The following is a 12747-nucleotide window of genomic DNA, read 5'->3' on the forward strand; positions in this document are numbered from 1 at the left end:
GCTATGAGGAGTGCTCTTACTCAGTTTGCGCAACAACCTACAGAATCTATGTGCGAGGCTTGGGAACGCTACAAGGAAATGTTGAGAAAATGTCCACATCATGGAATGCCGGATTGGATGGTGATCACTGGTTTCTATAATGGTTTGGGGGCCCAATCTCGGCCCATGCTCGATGCAGCAGCTGGAGGCGCCTTATGGGCTAAAAGCTATACTGAGGCATATAATCTTATCGAGACGATGGCTGCAAATGAGCATCAAAACCCAACTCAGAGGATGGCGTCAGGCAAGGTAGCAGGTATTCTGGAAGTTGATGCAGCCACCGCTATTGCAGCCCAGCTCCAAGCGCTATCAATGAAGGTTGATTCTCTGGCTACGTATGGAGTTAATCAAATAGCTATGGTTTGTGAGCTTTGTGCAGGTTCTCATGCTACGGATCAGTGTTCTCTTATCAACGAATCTGTTCAGTATGTGAATAATTATCAACGACAACAGCAGCCTGTGCCAGCGACCTATCATCCTAATAACAAAAATCATCCAAATTTCAGCTGGGGGAATAATCAGAATGCTATTCAGCCACCATATCAGCAAGGAGTGAGTAAACAGTTTAGCCCTCCTGGATTCCAGCAACCACAGCAGTATGCTACAAGGCAATCATATCCTCAACATGGAAGTGCAGCTGCACCTACTAGTGCTGATTTTGAGGAACTTAAGCTGTTGTGCAAGAGTCAGGCGGTTTCTATCAAGACCTTGGAAAATCAAATCGGTCAATTAGCCAATGCAGTGCTCAATCGTCAACCTGACACTCTTCCCAGTGACACGGAAGTTCCAGGCAGGAAGGAAGCTAAAGAGCAAGTCAAGGCTATTACCTTATGAAGACTATTCTTTCAAGGAAGGTGAAACTGGATGACCTTGAAACCGTTGCTCTCACGGAAGAATGCAGCGCTGTTCTGCAGCAAAAGTTACCACCAGAACTGAAAGATCCAGGAAGCTTCACCATTCCTTGCACCATTGGCAATCTAACTTTTGACAAGTGCCTTTGTGATTTGGGAGCAAGCATTAATCTGATGCCCTTGTCGATCTTTAAAAAGCTGGATCTGCCTGATCCAAAACCCACATACATGTCGCTACAATTGGCTGACCGTTCCATTACTTACCCAAGGGGCATAGTTGAGGATATGCTCGTAAAGGTGGATAAGCTCTTCTTTCCTGCTGATTTTGTTATTCTGGATTTTGAGGAAGATAAGAAGATTCCCATAATCTTGGGGAGGCCTTTCTTGGCTACTGGCCGTACCTTGATAGATGTGCAAAAAGGGGAACTTACTATGCGGTTCCAAGATCAGGATGTGACCTTCAACGTATTCAAGGCAATGAAATTCCCTACAGAAGATGAGGAGTGTTTAAAAGTGGATGTGATTGATTCCGCCGTTACTTCGGAACTCGAGCACATGCTAATGTCTGATGCATTGGAAAAGGCCTTAGTGGGGGAATTTGACAGTGATGATGAAGATAGCAACGAGCAATTACAATATCTGAACGCTTCTCCCTGGAAGCGAAAGCTGGACATACCATTTGAATCTTTTGGTACGTCTGACCTCAAGAACGCTGAAGGGAAGCTCAAACCATCAATAGAGGAAGCACCTACCTTAGAGCTCAAACCATTACCTGAACACTTGAGGTATGCTTTTTTAGGTGATTCATCTACGTTACCTGTTATTATTTCAGCTGACCTTTCAGGTAGTGAGGAAGACAAGCTCTTAAGGATTTTGAGAGAATTCAAATCGGCTATAGGATGGACCATAGCAGACATCAAAGGGATAAGTCCTTCATATTGTATGCATAAAATTCTGCTAGAGGAAGGTAGTAAGCCAACTGTGGAACAGCAACGAAGACTGAATCCCATCATGAAGGAGGTGGTGAAGAAAGAAATTCTGAAATGACTAGATGCAGGCATCATTTATCCTATTTCTGACAGCTCGTGGGTGAGCCCCGTACAATGTGTTCCTAAGAAAGGAGGTATCACTGTGGTCGCAAATGAAAAGAATGAGCTCATCCCTACTCGAACAGTTACAGGATGGAGAGTATGCATGGATTATAGGAAATTGAACAAAGCCACAAGAAAGGATCACTTTCCTCTTCCATTTATTGATCAGATGCTTGATAGATTGGCGGGACATGAGTATTTTTATCTTCTGGATGGTTATTCCGGGTATAATCAGATTTGTATTGCACTAGAGGATCAGGAGAAGACTACCTTCACCTGTCCATTTGGCACATTTGCTTTTCGTAGAGTTTCGTTTGGGTTATGTGGCGCCCCGGCCACCTTTTAGAGATGTATGATGGCTATATTCTCTGACATGATTGGAAATAACGTCGAAGTGTTCATGGATGACTTCTCCGTCTTTGGACACTCATATGATGAATGTTTGAATAATCTGCGCGCCGTACTCAAAAGATGCGTGGAAACTAATTTGGTGCTTAATTGGGAGAAATGTCATTTTATGGTGCGTGAAGGCATTATCCTTGGGCATAAGGTCTCTAGCAAAGGTCTGGAGGTGGACAAGGCCAAGGTGGGAGTCATTGAAAATCTTCCCCCACCTAATTTGGTGAAAGGAATCCGTAGTTTTCTCGGTCATGCGGGTTTTTATCGGCGATTCATCAAGGACTTTTCAAAGATTTTTAAGCCATTTATGCGGTAGGTGCAGTTCTGGGACAGCGCAAGAAAAATCTCTTCCATGTGGTCTACTATGCGAGTAAGACTTTAAATGGTGCCCAATTGAACTACACCACTACTGAGAAGGAGCTTTTGGCTATAGTCTTTGGCTTTGAGAAATTTCGATCTTATCTGCTTGGTACGAAAGTGACAGTATTCACTGATCATGCAGCTATTCGCTATCTGGTTTCTAAAAAGGATTCGAAGCCGAGACTCATTCGTTGGGTGCTTTTACTTCAGGAATTTGAGTTAGAGATCAAAGATAGAAAAGGTACTGAGAATCAAGTAGCTGACCATCTCTCTAGGTTGGAGAATCCCAATTCTACTTCATAAGATAGGACGTTAATCAATGAATCTTTTCCGGATGAGCAGTTGTTTGCAATTCAGGAGGAAGAACCATGGTTTGCAGATATTGTAAACTATCTCGTCAGCAACATAATGCCTCCTAATTTAACATCCGCTCAAAAGAAGAAGTTTCTGCATGAGGTGAAGTGGTATATGTGGGATGAACCATATTTGTTTAGACAGGGAGCTGACCAGATCATCAGGAGATGTATCCCGTTCTGTGAGACGGAGGGGATATTACGAGACTGCCATTCCACGGTTTATGGTGGACACTATGGAGGTGAGAAGACGGCAGCTCGTATTCTGCAAGCAGGTTTTTTCTGGCCTACCTTGTTCAAGGATGCTCATCAGTTTGTTTTAAGGTGTGATCGTTGCCAAAGAGTGGGAAATTTGTCAAGGAAGGATGAAATGCCATTAAATGTGATGCTTGAAGTCGAGGTCTTTGATGTATGGGGAATCGATTTCATGGGGCCTTTTATCTCGTCTTGCAATAATCAGTACATCTTGCTGGCAGTCGATTATGTCTCAAAATGGGTCGAAGTTAAAGCTTTACCGATAAATGATGCAAAGGCAGTGCTAAATTTTCTTCATAAGCAAATTTTCACAAGGTTTGGAACACCTCGGGTAATCATAAGTGATGAAGGATCGCATTTTTGCAACCGTAAGTTCACTTCTATGATCAGCGTTATAATGTGAATCATCAAGTAGCTACTGCCTATCATCCGCAAACAAATGGTCAAGCGGAAGTGTCTAACAGAGAGATAAAGCGTATCCTAGAGAAGGTTGTTTGTCCGTCAATGAAGGATTGGTCTTTAAAGCTCGGTGAAGCTGTTTGGGCTTACAGAACAGCATACAAAACTCCACTTGGGATGTCACCGTTTCAGTTGGTGTACGGTAAGGGATGTCATCTACCGGCGGAGCTTGAGCATAAGGCCTACTGGGCATTGAAGAAATTGAACCTGGATTCAGATGCAGCTGGTAAGAAAAGAATGCTTCAGCTTAATGAACTTGATAAATTTCGACTTCAAGCGTACGAGAATAACAAAATATATAAGGAAAAGGTGAAGAGGTGGCACGATAGGAAGCTACATCCTAAGTTATTTGTGCCAGGGCAACAAGTTCTGTTATTCAACTCTCGGCTCCGACTTTTTCCTGGGAAGTTGAAATCAAGGTGGTCTGGACCTTTTATTGTCAAAACTGTGTTTCCACATGGAGCGGTGGAAATTTTTGAGAATGATTCGGACCAAGCATTCAAGGTTAACGGTCAGCGGTTGAAGCACTACTATGGGGACATGGCAAACCGAGAGGTGCTTAGTGCCATTTTGTTGACTACTTGAGAAAGATACGGAACGTCAAGCTAATGACGAAAAAGAAGCTCTGCGTGGGAGGCAACCCATGAATTGTTGTTACAGGAACCCTTAGAAGTTAATAACCTATCCAAAAACACAAAAAAATCAGAAAACAGGGGCTGAAAAAAAAAAATTCCAGAGACCCTCTGCGCGCCCGCGCAGCTTGCTGCGCGCCCGCGCAGAAATGCTGAGCGGCCGCGCAGGGGTCGAGTTCCAGAATTTTTTTTTTACAGTTCAGAAAAAAAAAAAAACAAAAACACAAAAACCCATCACAGCCCATAAACCCACGAATTCTTTTCCCATTACCCCATGATTTTATCCCTCAACCCCACTCCTAATCTAATTTAACCTACTCCACACCCTATATATACATACACCTATCCTACATATCTCCCACAAACTTCCTACACTTAAACCCTCTCATAAACATCAAAAATCAGTTCTTACACACTTTTATTCACAAATCAATGGCACCCAAGAGAGCACGCACTATTGACAGCAGCAGCACAGTTCCTACTGCTGATTCATCAAGGGATACTGCTGCAAGGCCTCGGTTAACTGACAGAGCTGCGGAGGAGGAGTACACTAGGCTGTTGGGGAAGCCGATTCTGAAGGAGAGGGGGTTTTTACCATCAGGGAGGGATGGTGAGTTGTTGCCCATGATTGCAGAGAAGGGGTGGATAGCTTTTTGTGAGTCACCCGAAGCAGTACCGATGAGTGTTGTTTGCGAGTTCTACGCGAACGCGAAGGCTGAAAAGAATGGGTTTTCTGTAGTTCGTGGGCTGACGGTTGATTATCATCCTGCGGCGATTCGCCGTGTGATTGGACAGCGAGAGAGGAAGCCCGAGGAGGAGAACTGGAATGAAAAGACTGCTGAGGACTTTGACTTGGATTTGATTTGTGCGACTCTCTGTCGACCGGGCACAGTTTGGAACCGCAGTCTAGCCAATAATGAGTATCGTCACTTTCCGGCGATCGCCATGAACAGGTATGCCCGTGCATGGAATGCATTTATATGTGCTAATATTTTGCCTTCTTCACATGTACACGAGGTCACAGTTGAGAGAGCACAGCTGTTGTGGGGAATTCTGAATGAGGAATACTATGTGGACCTTGGTGAGTTTATCTACCAAGGAATTCTGAAGTTTTTGAGGGGAGCAAAGCATATGAACATCCCTTATGCATCCACGGTTACAAAGCTATGCCGAGCAGTAGGAGTGAACTGGCCGGCTCATGAGCAGTTGCAGTTGCCAGCAGCTCCGATAGATTCCTGCACTCTGAATGGGATGCAGGAGTGGACCGGTGGTGAGCCTGAGGAGCATGGGCTGGGTTATCGTCTTCCAAGAGGGCGTCCAGCACGAGGTGCTACTATGGCCAGGCCAGGGCGTGGTGAGGTTGGTTCTTCGAGAGCTCAGGAGGGTGCTGGGATGGGTGATGCCCAGTATAGGAGGCTTTCACGGCGGATGGATGCCATGTATGAGACGCAGAGCAGGTTGGCTCAGGAGCTCACTCTTGCGTTAGGGACTGCTTTTCGAGGCCTTGGAGCTGATATCCAGTGGCCAGTTTTTGGTGAGGACTCTGCATACCCGCCGCCTGATACTCCACCCTCTGAGGGTGATGATGATGATGACTCCGAGTAGGTATACCCTGTGTTCCTTTCTACTACCTTCACTGGGGACAGTGAAGATTTTAAGTTTGGGGGTGGTAGTTAAGGAATATTTTGTGTGTGTCATATAGCTGCATATTCATGATAGTTAGTTCATATAGTTGCATAATTTTTGCCATATAGTTTTTTTTATAGCTTTATTTGTTTGTCATATCATATAGTTCATGCATATACCATGATCCCTTTTGCAATGATTTATCGACTGAATTGTGATATTGATGCGAGTGTAGTGATAGCATTAAAGTGATATTAAGTTGTGTAGGTTGATATGCATGCTAGAAGCACTTGTATTTTCACTAAGTCTTAGAGAATGCTTAAGGGCTAGATTGTTGTTATGATCTGATTATTTTCGAGGATAATCTATTTATTATGCTTAGAATTTGATAATAGGTTCTTAGTGGTAAAGGCATGAAAAAGAAAAAAAAATGGAGTAAAAATGGAATTTGTTGCTAGTTGTGGCTAGGCGTCAAATGGCTAGTAGCCAGCTCGCATGTTATGCGAGTAGTCTAGGGTTGAGCAAGATGGAGCGAAACGCACTTGCTCAGAGAGAAAAAAAAAAAAAAAATTTTTTGCATAATTGATCAAGAGTGGGCTCTTTGGTATTCGAGTTATTAAGTTCTTAGGGGACTTTGTGCCTAGTGACCTAAGGCTTTTAGAGTCTGGGATCCGCTAACCTAACGCTCGTTACATGGATACCATTGTATAAGTCTTTTATGGACCTCACTCATTGCACGGTCAAATAAGCATTTGAGTTGTAAATAAAAAGCACGATTCCGTAGTAAGCTCCAGAGTTCTTGTAGTGTTGTATATCACTTTGTGCCTAGAATTTTTATTCTTTGTATAATCGTAGGATTGCCTTGAAGATAGTCTAGTCATAGTAATTGGTCTAGTTCCAAAGCATATCTGTTAAGCATTTGCACACACCACGTTTCTGGCTGTATGTCCGTTTGCATGAGTTTATTGATCTTTAGTGTCTATCTGCATTCGTTGAGACCTGGCAATTTGGTTGGTTAATTGTAGTAAGGGGGATCGTTGCATTTTCATATAGATTGCATTCATGCATATTTTTATTTGTTTTTGAGTCTGTGACGCTTGAGGACAAGCATCGATTTAAGTTTGGGGGTGTGATAAGTGGCATTTTATACCACTTAGAATGTCTTAAAATGGCTTAAATTGGTGTCTTGAAATCAAGTATTTTGTGTATTTGATGCATTTTTCTAGTGTTTATGCATTTCAGGGTATTAGTTGCATTTCGGAGGAGGAATCATCAAGAATAAGCCTTGGCAAGTGTTCACCATTGCGAGAGGAAAAGAACGGGCAGATTACGGCGAAGAAACGGAGCAAACCTAGATTTTTTCCAGTGGAGGCCTGCGCGCCCGCGCAGCAATGCTGAGCGGCCGCGCAGCAGCCTTGCGCGCCCGCGCAGAAATGCTGAGCGGCCGCGCAGGGTCGGGGAAAAAGATATATTATTTTAGACTTCTACTTCTGTTTGGCTTCCACTTCTATGTAATCTGAGTTTTATGGGACTATTATATAGGTAGATTTGAGACGTTTTCACAGAGAGTATTAAGAGGAGATTATGTTTTAGATTGTGTTTTGCAAGAAGCGAAGGAGATAAGGAAGAAGACCGATTTAGCACACAGCAACGAAGAGGAAGCATATATTCTTGTGATTCTTGTTTCGTTGTAACGTTGGATGCTAGTTTTCTTGCTTTGACTTATTTACTCTTGTGACGTACTCTATTTTAATATAATCAGTTTAGTTATTATTTTCTTGTGTTTGTTTATCATGATTTCATATGAACCCATGATGGCGATAAGTTCTATTATGGGCTAATCGTGATCATGGGGTTGCAACGGATTTATTATGGAATTCTTTAGTTAATTGTTTAATACTTTAGTATGTGATGATTGCATGATATCTAGTATTGATTGTGCGTATTCGTCTTATGTGCGTCGCGAACGTATAAGATAGGGTGTTAATCTCTTGTGAAGCGACAGTGGATCTCGAGATTTAGAACTTGCCATGCTAGCATAGGTTCATGTACGTTGTGCATGATTAGTGGGTAATTCTAACAGTTTTATTTGCCCTATGTAATCAAAAAGGGATAACTTGTGCTTAAATCGTTGTGTTGTCAATTTCTGTAGACATATAGGAACTCAACATAATTGATGACTATTCAACTTCTATCTTAATTGTGGATGTTTGGTAGAATGGTATTAGTACAATGAAAGTTGGCTTTTATCAGTTCTGTGTTATTCGATTAATATCATCACTGTCACATGCTAAAGGTAATAACAATGGCTATAGAAGGAAGTAATAATGAAGTTGTGATCTCATGAGTGTTTTATTATTGATAAATTGAAGTGTTAGTTAAGTGGTTAATTAAGTAGTTAATTATAGTTAATATTTAATCAACAATTTTAAGTGTTATTATCTTAACATTGAGAAGTAGTCATACATTGGTGAGTGAGTTAAATTAGACAATAAATTAGTCTGTCTCTGAGGGAACGAACTAGAAAGTATTCTATATTACTTGCGAACGCGTATACTTGCGTGAATATTAGTGCGTGATTTCGCCCTAACATCACCATGGGTTCCAATGAAAGCATGGTATAAACAAGGTCTTAATAAACTAAATAATAATCAAAGTATGAATAAACAAGATCTAGGTTCAACAAGAACGAAAATGAGCATCCAAAGTTACAACTAATTCAAAGAATCACAAGTTGAAAACAAGATCTTCTTTTTCGGAGTTGTTCAGTGCTTCTAGGTCTTCTCCTTGGTATCCCCATCTTCCCGGATGATGAAAACCCTTTTTTTTAAGTGTATATACGCCCCTAGTGGACCTCGACCCTTAAAATCGTCAAATTCTACTCAAAAAAGGCTTTTTCAGCGAAATCAGCGACCAGCCGCGCCCTGAGCGGCCGCTCAGCTCTCCTGAGCGGGCGCTCAGCTCTCTGAGCGGGCGCTCAGCTCTCTGAGCGGGCGCTCAGCTCTGCTGAGCGGGCGCTCAGCTACTGACTGGAAAAATATTCTGATGAATCTTGTTTTAACCATAACTTGAGTTCTACTCGTCAGAATTAGGCGATTCAACTGCCCACGCGAAGCTATTGAGATTCTCTACAACTTGACAATGGCCTTGGCTTCCAATTCTGATCACTTTTCATCATATTTCCTTTAAAAGCTCTTTTCTTCATTTAACTGATACCTGAAATGCAATAACACAAAAACACATCAAAATACCAATAACTTGAGTCCAAAACACCAATTTAAGCTTGTAATAAAGCATTCCAAGTGGATATAAAATCCACTTATCACACCCCCAAACTTGAATCGATGCTTGTCCTCAAACATAAACAGACTCAAAACTACAAAACAAACCTAATGCATGAATGCAACTACGTGAATGCAACTAAATGACAATGTAATCGATCCCCTCAGAATAACCATAACCAAATGAATAAGCCAATGTCTCTAAGAATGCAATAACTTGAAACAGAGTTTGAATAAATCCCACAAACCAACTCACAAACCAGAAACGTGTGTGTGTGGATGCTTAACAGATATACTCTCGATACTAGATCAATAACCCTAACTTATCTATCATTGAAACAATCAAAAGTTTATAAATAGAATAGACAATAAACGCATAATGACTCACAACACCTCCTTTCTACTAGAGTTATACAAGGATTCACACTATTATTGAACACATAGCAAAGATGCTTATTTGATCGTTCAATGAATGAGGTCCCAAAAGACTTATACAATAATACCCATGTAGCGAGCGTTAGGTTAGCGGATCCCAGACTATAAAAGCCTTAGCTCACTAGGCACAAAGTCCCCTAGAACTTAATAACTCGAGTATTAAAGAGCTCACTCTTGATCAATTATGCATAAACACATACTTTTTTTCTTTCTTTTTTTTCTTTTTTTTCTTTTTTTTTCTTTTTTTTTCAACAATTTCTGAATGAGTGTGTTTCGCTCCATCTCATTCAACCTTAGACTACTCATAAAAATATGAGCCGGCTACTAGCCATTTGACACCTAGCCTTACAACAACTAGCAATGAAATCCAAGTTTTTCTCCAGATAAAAAAAAATCAGTGTTTTTACGTCATTACGAGAATATCACAAATTCTAAATATAACCAAGTGATTAAATCTCAACAACAAACAAGTATGATCATGTTCTAGATCAAAAGTAACCCTATAAGACTTTGTGAAAATATTTATTTCTGACATGCAAATCAATTCATTAAGACTTAAACATCCCTCTATTCCTCATCACCACACTCAAATCAACATCAACTTATCCAATATCATAGTTCATCTTAAGGGATCATGCTAAATATGCATGCAAATGCAACTATATGAAATTACATAAAAACAAACAAATATGTCCTAAATGAACAATCATGCAAAAATATGAATGAACTATAACTAAACATGCAATATAAATCTATATGAATCTATATGGACACACACTACTAATCCTTACATTATCACCCCCAAACTTAAAATTTTTGATGTCCTCATTGAAGGTAATAATAAGGATTTCAGGCATACCTAGTCGTCAGAAAGATCACCCTCTTCGGATGGAGGATTAGGTGGCCAATCAACCTCGCCACTAGTGTCTCGGAAAATAGTACCGAAAGCGTGTGTCAAATCTTCAGCAAAATGACGGTGAATGTCGTGCATGGCCTCCATACGCCTAATTACTCGCCTGTACTGCTCGTCACCAATACCAGTCCTATCAACTACATGCTGCACATGAGAAGAACCCTCTATAGGTACTGGAGGATCCGTTCGGCTACCCTCTACATCATCAAAGATATATCCCAACCCCTTGTCAGGGGGTGCACCTAAGAATGAATAACTCAAGTGATTTGGTAGTGGGTTGAGCTCAAGTGTAGGAACATCTTTAATAGACGACTCGAGACGATCCTGAGAAATTTTCAGCTCTGCTAACCCAAGAGAATCGAATGGCACATCCAACTTCCTCTTCCACAGAGGTGCATTCAAAACCTGAATTTGCTCTACTTTAAAGCACTCCTCTTTAGTTGTGGGTAATTTTATTTCCTTGAACACATTGAAAGTGACCTTCTGATCATGAACCTTCATCGTAAGCTCACCTTTTTGCACATCGATCATAGTTCGGCCTGTAGCCAAGAATGGTCTTCCCAAGATAATGGGAATCTTCTTATCTTCCTCGAAATCAAGAATTACAAAGTCAGCAGGGAAGAAGAGTTTATCCACCTTGACCAAGACATCCTCCACTATACCTCGTGGATAAGCGATGGAACGGTCAGCTAGTTGCAATGACATGTATGTTGGTTTCGGCTCAGGCAGACCAAGCTTCTTGAAGATAGATAAGGGCATCAGATTGATGCTAGCTCCTTAATCACATAAACACTTGTCGAACGACAAGTTTCCTATGGTGCAAGGAATAGTGAAGCTTCCAGGTTCTTTAAGCTTCAGAGGCAACTTCTGTTACAGCACAGCACTGCATTCCTCCGTTAGAGCAACGGTCTCTAAGTCATCGAGCTTCACTTTCCGAGAGAGAATACCTTTCATAAACCTCCCATAGCTAGGCATCTGTTCAAGAGCTTCAGCGAAAGGTATGTTGATATGAAGTTTCTTGAACACCTCCAGAAACTTCTCAAACTACTTATCCAGCTTTTTCTTCTGCAACCTTTTAGGAAAAGGAGGTGGAGGATAAATCTGTTTCTCCCCTATATTACCCTCAGGAGGTGTGTGTTCCACAGTAGTCTTCCTTGGTTCCACCTCTACTTCCTTCTGCACATCTTCTTCAGCCACAACTGCATTTTGTGAATCTTGAGATTTTTCTGGCTCTTCATCTTGCTGAACTTGGGGGCTTGCGACCTTTCCAGACCTTAAGGTGATGGCGTTCACCTATTCTTCAACTTCCCTCTTGCCTGGATTTGTTTCTGTATCACTAGGAAGCGTTCCTGGTGGTCGATTCAATAAGGCATTAGCAATTTGCCCTATTTGGTTCTCCAGATTCTGGATAGAAACAGCTTGGCTTTGGCATATAAGAGCCTGGTTTTTGCACATAAGCCTCAACTCCTCTAATTCAGATTTTTCATTCGAAGATAGACCTGCATCATGAGTTTATTGTTGAAGTTGGAGTTGTTGCTGAAAACCAAGAGAGTTGAACAGCTTATTTCCAAATGGCTGGAACGGCTGTTGCATCACATTCTGATTATTGCTCCAGATGAAGTTAGGATGATTCCAGTTGTCAGGATGATAAGTGTCTGGAACTGGTTGTTGCGATCTCTGAAAGTTGCTCACAAACTGAGCTGAGTCACTAGATATAGCGCATTGCTCTGTCGCATGCGGACCTGCACACAGCTCACAAACACTAATTATCTGCTTAACACCATAGTTAGCCAGAGATTCGATCTTCATAGACAACGCCTTTAGTTGAGCAGTGATAGCCGTAGCTGTATCCACTTCAAGAACTCCTGCTACCTTGCCCTGTGGATATCTCTGGGTTGGATACTGATATTCATTAGCAGCCATCAGTTCAATTAGATCATAAGCTTCCTTATAGCTCTTTGCCCATAATGTTCCGCCTGATGCTGCATCGAGCATGGGTCTGGACTGTGCTCCCAACCCATTGTAAAAACAAGTGATGATCACTCAATCAGGA

General features: G+C 41.6%; 1 non-coding gene across 1 annotated transcript; it reads right to left on the minus strand.

Annotated features, from left to right (window-relative positions):
- On the minus strand, nucleotides 1-107 carry LOC141709692 (small nucleolar RNA R71). The gene has a single exon (XR_012570257.1). It is a non-coding gene; the product is annotated as a small nucleolar RNA R71 (small nucleolar RNA).
- Between the last annotated feature and the right edge of the window lie 12640 nt (nucleotides 108-12747).

The sequence above is a fragment of the Apium graveolens genome, chromosome 2 (genome assembly GCF_009905375.1).
Source record: "Apium graveolens cultivar Ventura chromosome 2, ASM990537v1, whole genome shotgun sequence".
NCBI classification, from domain to species: domain Eukaryota; kingdom Viridiplantae; phylum Streptophyta; class Magnoliopsida; order Apiales; family Apiaceae; genus Apium; species Apium graveolens.